Source organism: Ambystoma mexicanum, chromosome 1q (assembly GCF_040938575.1).
Source record: "Ambystoma mexicanum isolate Mex_15411 chromosome 1q, UKY_AmexF1_1, whole genome shotgun sequence".
NCBI lineage: Eukaryota > Metazoa > Chordata > Amphibia > Caudata > Ambystomatidae > Ambystoma > Ambystoma mexicanum.
The window spans coordinates 836,339,857-836,354,378 of NC_090922.1; the positions used below are offsets into that span (position 1 = coordinate 836,339,857).

At 51.0% G+C, this 14,522-nt stretch overlaps 1 protein-coding gene across 3 annotated transcripts in view; it reads right to left on the reverse strand.

Annotated features, from left to right (window-relative positions):
• CEP350 (centrosomal protein 350) overlaps positions 1–14,522 on the reverse strand; it is a 2,433,119-nt gene that overhangs the window by 1,986,287 nt on the left and 432,310 nt on the right. The gene's annotated exons all lie outside the window — the stretch shown is intronic.

Below are 14,522 nucleotides of genomic sequence, written 5' to 3' on the forward strand. Positions count from 1 at the left end.
GCGGAGGGCGAAGGCGGGCTGGGTGGTGTGTGTGGGGCTTGCTTAGTGGTGTAGGTGCGGGAAGGACGAATACGGAATCTGGTGCCTAGTCTCTTGTTCCTGAGAGTAAGGGGGCAAGGTTGGTTAGGGGTTGGTTTTGTGGCAAAGTGTTTGAGCCAGAGAGCAGGGTCATTAAGGTATTGGTTAATCTGGTTGCAGGGGTGGTGAGCGTCAACGGAGGTTGCTGAAGGACTCTTTGAGGGTGTCAGAGTCATGGTGGGTGACGCTGGGTCACGTAGGTAGGGGCAGGCCAGGATATTAACCTCAAAAGGTAGGAGTGGTTGACTTGGGTGGTTGAGTGAATGGGGCAAGGTATGTGGTTAGGAGGAGGTGCAATAGAAGGCGCACGCTGATGTGCATGATGGTGGTGCTGGCTGCCAGAATAGGTTCCCTATGAGCTTGTTGAGAGGGACAAGTTGGGGTCTGCTAGAGTGGGCCTGGTGAGATAATGGAAGGGGTGAGGATGCTATGGTATGGCTGGAAGCCTCGGCACCTAGATAAGGATAACCCAATAGCTGGAATGCAAAGGTCAGGGCAGCCCTAGATTAGCGTAGTCGCAGGCTGTCACCCAGGGCAGTGGTAAACCTAGATTAGACGTGACCCAAGTCAGGTACGGCACAATACAATTTGATGCGCCCTAAGGCACAGCACCGTTGAAGTGGTCGGTGGGCTACCAAAGGGTATATTACAATTGAAATGGTCTGTAAGCGACCATAAGGCACAACACAATTGAAAAGGTCTGTAAGCGACCATAAGGCACAACACGATTGAAATGGTCTGTAAGCGACCATAAGGCACAACACAATTGAAATGGTCTGTAAGCGACCATAAGGCACAACACAATTGAAATGGTCTGAAAGCGACCTTAAGGCACAACACAATTGAAATGGTCTGTAAGCGACCATAAAGTACAACACAATTGAAATGGTCTGAAAGCGACCTTAAGGCACAACACAATTGAAATGGTCTGAAAGCGACCATAAGGCACAACACAATTGAAATGGTCTGAAAGCGACCATAAGGCACAACACAATTGAAATGGTCTGAAAGCGACCTTAAGGCACAACACAATTGAAATGGTCTGAAAGCGACCTTAGGCACAACACAATTGAAATGGTCTGAAAGCGACCATAAAGCACAACACAATTGAAATGGTCTGAAAGCGACCTTAAGGCACAACACAATTGAAATGGTCTGAAAGCGACCTTAAGGCACAACACAATTGAAATGGTCTGAAAGCGACCATAAGGCACAACACAATTGAAATGGTCTGAAAGCGACCATAAGGCACAACACAATTGAAATGGTCTGAAAGCGACCTTAAGGCACAACACAATTGAAATGGTCTGAAAGCGACCTTAGGCACAACACAATTGAAATGGTCTGAAAGCGACCTTAGGCACAATACAGTTATAAGGGGGTCTACTAGTGAACATAAGGCACAAAATACTTATGATATTCTAAGGTTCGAGAGTTTCAAGGGAGGCATGAAACACATTCAACTAATAGTGGCTCAGAGTACATGCCTACAGTAGTGTCCCCGGTACTGGCAAGCGTGATTATGCTCCTTGAAATGACGGTCCATGTAGAAAATGGAGTACAGGTAAAGGTGACTGAAGGGGAGTCGTAACATTGCAATGTCAGAAAAGGAACAAGGACAGGGGCAAGGTACTTACAGTGGGTTCATCTAGTGTGAATGGGGGTATTTGGATACTTGCTTGCGATAGCTTGCCTCGGACTTTGCGGAAGGCGGTCGGGGAGGTTTAATTTGAGCAGGGGAGGGTGGCCACGCCGCACTCCCATGCGCGTAACAGGCGCAGGAACAGGCCTTTGTGAGGCCTTCGTGTGCGCCGCCGTCGGATCCGCCTGCCGGCGGGCAAATCAATTCAAATGCGAGGCTCAGCCTCGTTTTCGCACCGCGAAGCGCCCGGCATGCAGCGGTCAGGCAGGGCGAAGAGACAAGGTCAGGCAGGCCTTGTAGTATGCCTCGGATGATGGATTCCGTGAAGAGGAAGGGGCTCCTGCCCTCTTCCCTTGGCGAGGGGGACGGAATAGTAGCGAGGGGGATAGGGGCAAATTTACGAATGTTGAAGAGTTTGAACTGACAAATATGAGAGACAAAAATATGAGAAAAGACAAGGAAAAGTTAAGGAGGACACCAAGATTCCAAGCAGTATTATAGAAGGGAAGAGAATTAGGAAGAAAAGGCAGAGAGGGAAAAGGGGGAGAGGTGAATAGTGGAAGGAGGAAACAAAAGAACTTCAGTTTTAGAAGGGTTCAGATGGAGTTAGTGAGAGTGCATCCACTCTTGGATTTCGAGAAGAGGAGGGTAAATAATCAGAGAAATTAGAGGTAGATGCAAAGATTTGTGATTCATCAGCATAGAAATTTAATGAAACTCCACATCTAGAGATAATAGCCGATAGACACAAGGCATAGAAAAAGGGGGCGGGCACAGAACCTTGAGTGACACCATACAAAAAAAGGAAGAGGAGAGGAGCGGTTACCAGCCCAGGAGATCGAAAAGGTGTGACTGGAAAGATGAGAAGAACAAGTTACTTACCAACTGGCAACGTTCTTTCGACTGGATGTTTCTCCAACGTATTCCACATCTTTGACATGTCCACAGCTGTGCACTTCAGAAACTTTTTCGGCGGAGGGCGTCCTGCGTCAATGACATCGGGTCGATGTCCCTCGAAGGCCTCCGTCGAGGGCGACGTCACCGGATGTTATAAATAGAACGCACGGCGCACGTTTTTTCCCTCAGAACGTGTGGCACCAATCTCATGCCCGCTTGACTGCACTTAGCCTTGCGGAAACGGAATCTGCAGTCGCATAGAAAATTCACCAGAGGGGCAGGCTGGGAGGGCGATGTGGAATACGTTGGAGGAACATCCAGTCAAAAGAACGTTACCAGTTGGTAAATCACTTGTTCTTCGAATGGATTGTCTCCTCCAACGTATTCCACATTTTTGATAGACTCACAAAGCAGTACAAGTAAATGGAAGAGGGAAAAGAATTTAGAGTAACCAATTAGAATGCAGAATAAAGAACCGCCTTGCCAAAGGCCATATCCTGTCCATGGATTGTATCCAGGGGATAATGTTTAACAAATGTGTGGATTGAAGACCATGTAGCGGCATCACAAATATTCCTAATAGGAACACCCCGCTGGAGGGCGGTGGAAGTAGCCACGCCCCTAGTGGAATGAGCTCTCAACCCTTCAGGAGGGTCCCTACCCACCAATCGGTAACACTCCGTAATGGTAAGGCTAATCCACCTGGACAAGGTCTGTTTGGTAACAACCTGGCCCAATCAGTGTCCAGCATAGCCTACAAAGAGTTGATCGTCCACTCTGACCCTGGACATCCTAGAAATGTAAAAGCTCAGAGCTCTCCTAGGATCCAACCGATGGAGTCCCTCCTCTTCCTTACCAGGATGAGGAGGAGGGTAGAAAGATGGAAGAACCAGCTTTTGACTCAAATGATATTCAGATACTACCATAGGTAGAAAAGAAGGACGTACTCGCAGTACAACCCTGTCCTTGTGAAACACAGTAAAGGGTGGCTTAGATTAAAGTGCCTGGAATTCAGTCACTCTGCGAGCGGAAGTAACCGCAACCAAGAACACAGTCTTGAAGGACAGAAATCTCAAAGGACAAGAGTGCAAAGGTTCAAACGGAGCACCCATGAGAAATTTCAAAACCAAATTCAAATCCCAAACCGGCACCTGACAAGGAGACGGTGGGAATACATTAGTCAGTCAGAAACTGGGAAATCAAAGGAATTTTAAAGTAAGAACATTCTTCAGATGAGCGCTTAAAGATAGACAGCGGCGCCAGGTAACCCTTAATGGTACCCACTTGAAGGCACCTGTGGGCCTAAGAAAGACAAAACCATAGGAATGGAGCACTGAAAAGGATCAACATAGTGATCTCTGCACCAGTCGCAGAACTTACACCAACGGCAACAGTACAGGGATTTTGTTGCAGGCCGCCTGGCCGAAAGCAACACCTCCATCACGTCATCCAGGAGGTCCCAATCCTTATACCTCAACCTTTCAGATACCAAGCTTGAAGGTTGAGATTCTTGAACTCTGGATGGAGAACCGGACACCCCCTAGAGCAAGAGCGATCCTCTCGGTAGGGAAGACGGCGCGGGGGGCAGATGGACATTTCTAGAAGGTACCACGCTCTCCTGGCCCAGCATGAGGATCATGTGGGAACCGAACCTCCATAACCTCCGCAACACTTCAGGAATGACGGACTGGAGGAAACATGTACAGCAGTGGGAATGACCAATCCACCACGAACGTGTCTCCTAAGATTCCTCTTGGAGGAAATTCCCTTGAGCAGAATCTCTCGCACTTTTGGTTGACACTGGTGGCAAAGAGATCCACTTGCGGGGTTCCCCAAAGGGCGACAATCTCCTGAAGGACTTCCTGAGCCAACTCCCACTCGTGAGAGATCGAGCTCTGCCTGCTCAGAGCGTCCGCCGCCGTACCCCCCTTTTTTGTTGAGGTAATGCATGGGGACTGTGTTGTCTGTCATGATCAGGACACTCTTCCCCCGTACAGAGGGCAGAAAAGCCTTCAAAGCTAGCCTGATGGCCGTCAGCTCTGACAGATTGATGTGGAGTCTGGACTCCGACTGAGACCAATGACCGCTGGCGGTCAAGTCGTTGGCATGAGCACCCCATCCTATGAGGGAAGCGTCCGTCACTAACATCACCTCCGGCCATCGATGCCAAAATGGTTCCCCCCTCATCAGGTTCCCTTTGTTGGCCCACCACAGAAGATCCTAGGAGACCGAGAGTGAAATCTGAACGGGATCTGTCATCTTGCCGGAGAACTGCGACCAATGCATCTTGAGGACCCATTGCAGGGATCTCATGCGCAACCCGGCCTCTGGCACCAGAAAAATGCAGGCTGCCTTGAGAATGAGCAACCTTAAGAATACGAAAGCCGAGAGACTCTGTGCATGTTGAAACTTGTCCACCATCTGCACAATGTGATGAGCCCTTACCTTGGGAGGCTAACACTTCCCTCAAGGACGCGTCTAACACAGCCCCGATGTACTGGAGCTGTTGGGAAGGTGTCGGATGCGACTTCTTGAAATTCAGGGAGAAGCCCAGCCTGTGGACGGTGCGGCAGGTGAGACCAAGATGATCCAGCGCTTGCTCGGGAGAGCGTGCCAGGATCAACCAATCATCAAGGTAGGGGTAGACGTGAATCCCCCCCCCTCGCCTGAGGTACACCACCACCACCACCATTAGCTTGGTGAAGACCGTCGGGTCTTGTTCAGAAGACGGGCCTGCACATCCGGAGCAAACCCCGACTTCCGCAACCACACAAATCTGCATAGAACGATGCTTGCAGCCATGGACCGGCTAACACTGTCGGCGTATCCAAACCCGACTGAAGGGATTCACACATGGCATCCTTGCCGTCCTGCACAAGAGCAAGGAACCCATCCCTTTCTTCTCCCTTGGGAATATGCTCAGCCGCTAAAGAAACAATTCCACAGAGTGTGTGAAAACCTTGCCAGGGCACACTTGAGTTGGCCGATTTCCAAGCGATGCTCCCAGCAGAAAATACCTTCCGGGCCCAACCGTCGAAGCGCTTGTCGTCCCTTTCCGGAGGGATGGTAGGGTACGCCGCCTGCCTCGAGGTAAGATGAAATGGCAAAACCGGGTCATAGGATGGACCTTGATCTAAGATGTCCGTTAGTTCATCCTGCACAAAGTCTTCAGGAGGTCTGGAACAGCCCAGATACTCCGAGACCCGCGCCATGAGCCTCCTGTATGAAGACTCTGCATGAGCCCCAGGCTCAGGTCTACCAAATTCTACTTCCGGGGAAGTGTCCAACCCACTGGCATCATGGAGGGTCTGCCTCAACTCCTCCAACTGACTGTCTCCAGAAAAATGTGGAGTTTCATCAAGTTCACCAGGGTCCTCAAACTCAGACCTTTCCTCCTCTTCAGAAATGTCAGCCAGAGGGAGTTGAAACCCAGGTCTGGTGACCGCAGAGGGCCTGGAGTCCAAAACTGGCCTCACAGACTTCACCGTAGCCTTCCTTGGAGGATCCACGATATCAGAGTACTCCAAAGACAAATTTCGAGAAAATAATCCCCAGAGGCGCAGATAGCGCCGAAGGCTTCGGCGTCGACACAGGTGCCGACGGCGCCGTGGACTGGTACGATGGTAAAGTATCGATGTCCGAGTCAGACGGACACGGCGCCGACCGAGTCGATGCCGGCATCGAGCCCTCAGTAGGTAGCTGCGGCCTCGCTGGGGACGAGGACTGAGACCTAGAGACACGTCTCTTGCGACTCTTCGAACCCTTGTCCGTATGGGACCTCGAAGGCTCCCGATGCGAGTCGCGTTGTTGGCCCTGAGCCCGAAGGCATGCGAGCCACGGTATGAGACCGATCCTGGCCGGCATAGTGAGAAGGCGCGACTGGACCCGTGCCCTGCAATTGAAAAATCGCCAACAAATTTTCTTAAAGCGCAGCCCATTCCTCCGGAGTCGAGGACTTCGTCGGGCATGCAACCTTCCTCAAGGCACCATACTCCGAGGACGGGGAAGGCAACCAGTGAGAGCGCTTCCTAGAGTGCCGGGACGAGGAAGAAGAATGGCGGCAACCACTCTGGGTCCGAGATCATTGGGACTCCTTCCGACACGGAGAGTCGCCCCTCGAGTCGTCGGTGGAGACCCCCTTGGACTTAGATTTGGATTTTCGGGACGTAACAGGCTTAGAGCCCCTACCTACATGGAGCTTCCCCTTCCGCTCCTGCAGGGCCTTGGCAGTCAGCGACTGGCATTTCGAGCAGTCGCTGGTGTCATGCGACTTGCCCAGGCACCACAAACAAATGCGGTGGGAGTCGGTGAGCGACATTTTCGACCTGCAGTCCCGGCAGGTCTTGAAGCCAGACCGCGAAGTTGGAGGGGTCGAAGAGAAGACATTGTAACGATGAACACACGAGGCGCGCCAAGTTCTACAAAGTAACACGTTTGTGGAAAAAACGGAACTGAGGCTACGGGCGGCGTGCGTCCTATTTATAACATCCGGTGACGTCGCCCTCGACGGAGGCCTTAGAGGGACATCGACCAGATGTCATCGATGCAAGACACGCTCTGCTGAAAAAGTTTCCGAAGTGTACAGCTGTGGACATTACATGTCAAAGATGTGGAATACGTTGGAGGACACAATCCATTCAAAAACCAGATTAAGAAGTTGCTAGAGAATCCAACAGAAGAAACTGTGGCAAGGTAGATGGGAATTGAAAGGGACAGAGGGGTTGTGGAGGACCCGAATGGATGAGTGTTTTTTTTTTTAAATATGTTTTTATTGACAATGGACATAGCAAAGTGGACCTCGCGGCCCTTTCAACCAGCAATTAATGCAAAAGAAATCACATTGTCGGTAACATTTTCTGATTTAAACCCCCATTATCTTAACTCTCAATCCCAATTCCCCCCTCCCGCTCCCTCCCCCCAAGCGATGAGCATGCCAGGTTTAGAGAAGATGCAACTACTTTAAGCATAAGGGAGTACACTTGCGTAGCACTTGGTAGTAAAACATGTTCCTTGAAACAGTGGGGTAGTACCAAGAAAAAGATAGGCCAGGGTCAGACTCGGCCTCCAAGGGGCATGAGACCCTGTGTAGAGTAAGCCTTTGTACAATCCCTCTATTATAAACGCATAGAGGTACAATCGTCGTGCAGCAGCACTGCTGTCCATTCTTGTGTAAAGTCAGACATAGTGTCATTTGCTAATGCAGTAAGTTTTTCGTAGCTGAAAATCGCCCTAAGTTTGCATAGCCACTCCTCTTTGGAAGGGGCCAGGCCACTCTTCCATTTTTGTGCGAGTGCCAGCCTTCCTGCCCCTAACATAGCACCAATGACTTTAGGGAACGCATTCACTTCCGACTCCGGCATGGGGGAGCCCAGTAGGATTTCCAATGGGTGCAGCGATGGACCATAACCCTCAATATCCTTAATCCAGCTAAGTAGTTCCGTCCAATAAACCTGTATGGACGGGCAGTTCCACCACATGTGAAACCAGGTTCCCCGTTGGTGGCACCCCCTGGGGCAGAAAGGGGAAACATCCCGGTACATCCTTGACAACAAAGCTGGGGGGCGATGCCAAGAGTGTAGGATTTTAAAGTTATGTTCCATGGCTGCTGTATATAGGGAACCCGTGAAAATACACTTAAAAACCGCCCTCCAAGTGTGGTCATCTATTGACATTCCCATCCTCTCTTCCCATATGCGCTTGAAGGGTTGTCTACCCTCTAGGTCCGCCGTATTCAGTACACTGTAGAATTTAGCCAACGAACCTTTACGCGATGTACTCTTGGCCAGAATAAGTTCGAGAGGGGTGAGGGGGCGACTAAGGCGTCCGGACCACAGTGGCTGGGTGAGTATCCCTTTGAGCCTCAGAAATTCAAAAACCGTGGGGGGCCTATCCATCAGGGCCTCCTTCAAGCTATCGTATTCGATGAAGCCTTCTTCCCGTGTGAGTTGGGAGATTCTTTCCAGGCCCATGTCGGACCAAGCCTGGGTGTCTCCGAAGCCCCTCCTGCCCAGGTCAATGGGTGGGCCCCAGAGCGATGTCAGTGGAGAGGGCCACGAAGTCAACAATTTATTAGCTTTACTGGGTTTCCACAGCGACCAGAGGACTGCAAGAGTGGGATGTGTCCTGAGCTGTGGGGGGAGGGACCTGGGAGAGGCCCATAGGTAGTCCCTGACCTTTTCCGGGTGAGCGTGGTTGTCTTCAATGTAGGTCCAATACGTGCGCATGTCGTCCCTCATATGCTCCAACATTACCCTAAGCTGAGCTGCTTTGTAGTAGAGTCTAAAGTCGGGGAGTCCAAAGCCACCCTGGGATTTTGGGAGGGTCAGAGTGGAGGTTTTAACCCTGGGTCTTTTGCCATTCCAGATAAATTGTAGGACACGAGACTGGAGCACGTCAAAGAAGGCCTCGGGTATCACAATGGGAAGGGCGGAGAAGAGATAGAGAAGGCGAGGTAGTATATTCATTTTCACTGTAACCATGCGTCCGATCCAGGAGAGTGTGAGGGGAGCCCATCTCTTGAGATCCCTACTAACCCGGGCGAGAATATCAGGAAAGTTGCTCTGGTATATATGTGACAGATCTCTGGGAATACAGGTGCCCAGGTAAACTGTGGATTCTCGCTCGATTCTAACCCCCAGAATATCGGTATTGTTTCCGATATCTAGTTCTCCCGGGCCCATGGGCATGATGCTTGATTTGGACGCATTTATTCTCAGCCCCGAAAAGGAGCCAAAGGAGCGTATAAGGTCAAACAGCCTCGGAAGGGATCTATGAATGTTAGTCAGATAACAGAGTATATCATCTGCGAATAGGGACAGTTTAAAATCACACTCACCACACCGTAATCCCGTAACTTCCGGGTCGCTCCTAATCGCTATGGCCAGGGGCTCCATGGCCAGAGCATATAAAATGGGTGATAGGGGGCATCCTTGTCTGGTGCCCCTGGAAAGGGAAAAGGGCTCTGAAGTACCCCCGTTAACTAACACTCTCGCCGAGGGCGAGTTGTATAATGCCGCGACCCACCCGCAGAAATTATCTCCCAGTCCCATTTTCCGAAGAACTTTGATCATGTAGGGCCATTCGACGCGGTCGAAGGCTTTCTCCGAGTCGAGCGAAAGGAGGTATCCCTCCACTCCCTGTTCGGAAGCCTCGTGCATAAGGTCGAGAGTCTTTCTTATGTTATCTGACCCCTGGCGCCCCGGGATAAAGCCCACTTGGTCCCCATGTACGAGGGTAGGGAGGAGTTTTGCCAATCTATTCGCCAAAAGTTTGGCCAATATTTTAACATCGGTGTTTAGCAGCGATATGGGGCGATAAGATTGGCAAAAAGCTGGGTCTTTGCCTTCTTTAGGTAAGACCACTATTAAGGCTGACATCATCGTGGGCGGGAGGGTACCTTGTCTAAGTGCAGAGTTGAACAATTTGGCCAGAAAGGGGGCGAGCGTAGATCTATAGGTCTTGTAAAATTTAACCGAGAAGCCGTCATCTCCCGGGGCAGTGCCACTCTTTAGGGAGGAGATCGTGTCGACGATTTCCTCCGGAGAGATGGGGATTTCCAGGGTGTCTGCCTTCTCTGGGAGTAGGCCCGGGACAGGGAGGGAATCCAGGAATCTATCAACATCCATCCCGTCCCCCCCATAATCTGAGCTATACAGTTTTTCATAGTATAGCCTAAATTGGTCAGTTATTTTGGAGTCCCTTGCGGTTGAGTTCCCATCCGGTGAGCGGATTGAATTTACTCTCCTGCTACTCCTAAATTCGCGGAATCTCCAGGCCAGAATCTTATCGGCCTTTTCCCCCTTTTCCATATACTTTTGTTTCAAGAATGAGAGCTTCCTTTCTATTTGCCCCACCTGAAGGTCGGCCAATCTGGTGCGCAGCTTCTGCAATTCCTCCCATTGCCCAGGAAACATCTGTGTTTTTAGTTTACCGCCCGGTTGAATGGCCTCTATCTTGCTTTTCAAATCCTTCTCTTCCCGGTCCCTCTCCCTTTTTTTCCCCGCTCCGATGCCGATCAGGGTACCCCTAATCGTTGCCTTAAATGCCTCCCATACTCCAATGGTGCTAACCTCCCCGTTGTCGTTAAGGGTGAAATAGTCTTCTATGGCTGTCAGGAGGGTTTGGCGTGTTTCCTTGTCATGTAGAAGAAGATCGTTACAGCTCCAACGGGATCCGGTTACAGGGGCCGGGGGGAGGCCGATCCTAATCTTAACCATATCATGATCCGTCCAGGGGACGGTCTCCACCCCAGCACCCGCGACCTCTTCCTGCAGTGATGAGTCTACCAGAATATAGTCTATGCGTGAGAAGACAGCATGGGGTCTAGAGTAAAACGTGTAGCTGGGGTTCATGCCTTTCTTGGGTGCACCCGTGTCACACAACCCCAATTCCCCATTCACTTCCTGAAAGGCTAGTGCCAACTTTTTGTGGAGCCGGCTGTTGGGGCAAGGGTTCATCGATTTCCTATCCCTCTCGGGACACAACACCATATTAAAATCCCCTCCCACTAGGAGGGTGCCCTCCGCGAATGCCATTATCGTCCCCTTCATGTTCTCCCAAAAGGTGTCCTGCGCTTCATTTGGGGCATAAATGCAAACCAAAGTAAACAAACGTCCCCGCACATCCCCTTTTACCATGAGATACCGGCCTTCCGGGTCTGCCTTAGACGTTTTAAACCCAAAGTGAGCCTCGGGGGATACCAGTAGGGCTACTCCTCTCTTCTTTGACTGGGTGGAGGCAGTGTACATCTGCTCTATGTGTTTAGCCTTGAGCTTGGGCTCCTTTCCCCGAACCCAGTGAGTTTCTTGCACAAAGAGAACGTGTAACCTCGCCCTTGAAAATTCCCGTATGAGCAGAGACCTCTTGGTAGGCGAGTTGAGACCCCGGACATTTAAGGTCCCCACTGACAAGGATTGGAGTGAATCATCCATTAGGGCACAGTATGAAGCTCATTACTCCAATTTCAGAGACGCAAGCGTCGTTACTCCCATAATGCTTTTGTACTTCCCTGAGGGCTAGTGACAGTCCCCGGTGTATGATCGGGTCCCCAAACCTTGGCGCGCTATAACAGTTCCCCCAACACCCCAACTTCTCCCCTTCTCTCCCCCCACCCCCCTCCCCCCTGATCGCCTGGTTGTGTTGAGACATTGTTCCTAAATCACACAACAGGCCACCCGTGTCTCCCCCCTCCGGGCTTTAGAACTCAACATTAACACCCATTCGAGCCCCCCCTCTCTCCCTCCCGGGATCAATATAAAGCGAGGAAAAAAGAAGAAATGCCAATATCCCCCATCACAGTAACAATAAATGAGTTATTCGTCGGACACCATTAGCTCGCTTCAGTCAATCTGCGGGTCCGGTGATGTTGGGGCCACTCTCCTGAATTTTCTCTGGCCTCGTACTCTGCGCCTTTCCTTCGGAGCTTTGTTTCCCTTTGGGCCCAACGGGATGCGCTCCCGATCCCGGTCTCCCGTTTCCAGGCCTGAACTGTCTAGGAGTTCACCCGTCACTCTTTGAATGTCATCTTCGGTGATCAAAGCATATTTATATCCCTCGAGCTCGAAAGAGAGTGAGAATGGATACCCCCACCTGTAGCGGACTCCCTTGGCTTGGAGCATTTTTGTCAGAGGGGAGCAAAGGCGGCGTCTCGCTAGGGTAAAAGCCGACAAGTCTTGATATACCGATATCTGGGCCCCTTCCCATTCCACCGGGCCTTTCTTGCGAGCAAGCTCAAGGATTCTGCTTTTCTCGGAAAAGTAGTGGAAGCGTACTAATACTGATCTGGGGCCTCTGGAGGACGCCCCCGCTCTGTGGGCCCTGTCAATTGTGGGTTCGTTGGTGTTGGACCCTTCAAAGAGCACCCTCACCACCGCGTGGATTGCCTTGACAATGTCTGCCTGGGTTTCCCCATCTTGTTCCGGGAAGCCCAGGAAGCGTAGGTTGCAGCGACGTTCCCTATTTTCCAGGTCATCCATTTTTAGGGAACATTTCTCTTCTCTTCTCTCCAATTCCGACAGGCGCATGTCAAATTGCGTCTCGAAAATGTCACTCGAGGCTGTGTTGTTCTCCAATGCCTGCACCCTGTCGTCTATAGTGTTCACCTTTTTGTCTAGGGAGTCTAGCCTGAGGGCAATATCAGCTCGGAAGCCTCTGATTTCCTCCAGCAGGGCCGTCATCCCCCTAGAAACCGTGCCAGCGTCCACGGACTCCTGCTGTGTTTGGGCCGCCATTCCAGAGGCCTTCCGAGGCTCAGGGGGTGAGTGAGGGCGACGGAACTGTTGTAGGGCTAACCTCCAGCTCATAGAACCTCACCCGGGTTCTTCACTTCCCCTGGGGTTGTCCTCCCCCGTCTGTATTGGTCGCTGAGAAACTCTCAGTTCTGCTATGTTCGGGGCGGGATGTGGGTTATTGTTTTTCGGGGACCCTCACCCGCCCCGCCGTGGAATCAAGGGGGTCCCCCTCTTGCGGTGCCGCCCTGCTGCGCCTCCAGGGCAGCCGCGGCGGCTTCCAGGCACGTCTCTCCGGCCTCCGGCGCTGTCGGATGGGTGGCGGGATCGCCCGCTGGGGTCGTCTGGGCCTCTGTTGGCCGGATTCGAGCCCGGGCTCAACGCTGCTCCTACGCGGTGCCGCGGGGCAGCCGGGGGGAGGGGCCTCCCTCGTTCGAAGTTCTCGAGCTGCGATCTCCGGATCTAGGTCTCCGCGGGACCTCAAACTTGGGCTGGGGGTGCTCGGGACCGTAGTATTAGTGGGGGTAGTGGCGATTCCTCACTCCGGGGGTGTCGGGGGGGGGGGCTCAGGTCCCGCGAACGATGCCCAGATGGGGAGACGCGCTGAGATGCGTCAGTACATCTCGGCGCCCCCTGGTGGATTCCATGGATGAGTGTTTAATGAGACAGGCAGACAGTAAGGAATTAGAGAAATACAGTAGTGTAGTCTCAGTAGCGTGCATGGGATGAAAGCCAGATTGGTAAATGGGAAGACAATGTAGGTTAAGATAATCAGAGACTTGGGAATATATCACTTGTTCAAGATGTTTGGATAGGAATGGGATAAGAGAGAAGGTGCGATAGTTATAGGAAAGGGAGGGGTCAAGAGAAGGTTTCTCGGAGTTGGGAATATAGAAGCACGTTACAAATGAGAAGGAAAAGCCATAGGGTTAAAAAAGGAGAACATCATGGAAGCTTTAAATAGTCAGACAGAGTGAGAAGGAGGCCATGGGTGAGGCAACAGATTTGGAATCGAAAACTGGACCACTGGACTGGGACACCAGATCTCCCTTGGAATAGAACTGTACAGTGATTTTCTGCTCAACCACCATCCTGACACTGTGAGCACAAAGTCCTGGTGGTGAAGTTAACCCAGGAGATACAAACTGGAAACTTTTCTAGGAATGATCAAACTAAGACTAGAGACCTAGGAAACTGTTTTCACCCTAAAGATGTATTTATTCCCCTCATGTATGCCGCTTGCATAGTTTAGCCAAACAGGAGACCCTTTTCTGTTGCTCATCCCATATACCATTATAGGCATTTCTCCAACCACGCTCCTATGCAAATAAAGCAGTTAAAACCTACTATGTCAGTGTATTCAGCATTTCCTTTCCCTCTCAAAGTGACATCAGACACTTCCCTCTATCCACACTCAGAAAGTAGTCTTTCAAAATGCTTCAGATCACGCCAAACCGAATTTTTAGTTGGGAGAAATATGCAAGTCATGCTAGTGTAGAACAAAGTCATGCTGCAAAAACACAAAATAACACTAGTCAATGGACAAAAAGGCCATGACATCAGAAAGATCTAGAAGAAACATTTTTTAACGAGGGCAAAAACGCATCCAATCCGATAAGAAAAGCTTCGGGATTATCCCTAGTCATTTTCAATATTTACATGGTTGCTTTACCTCATCC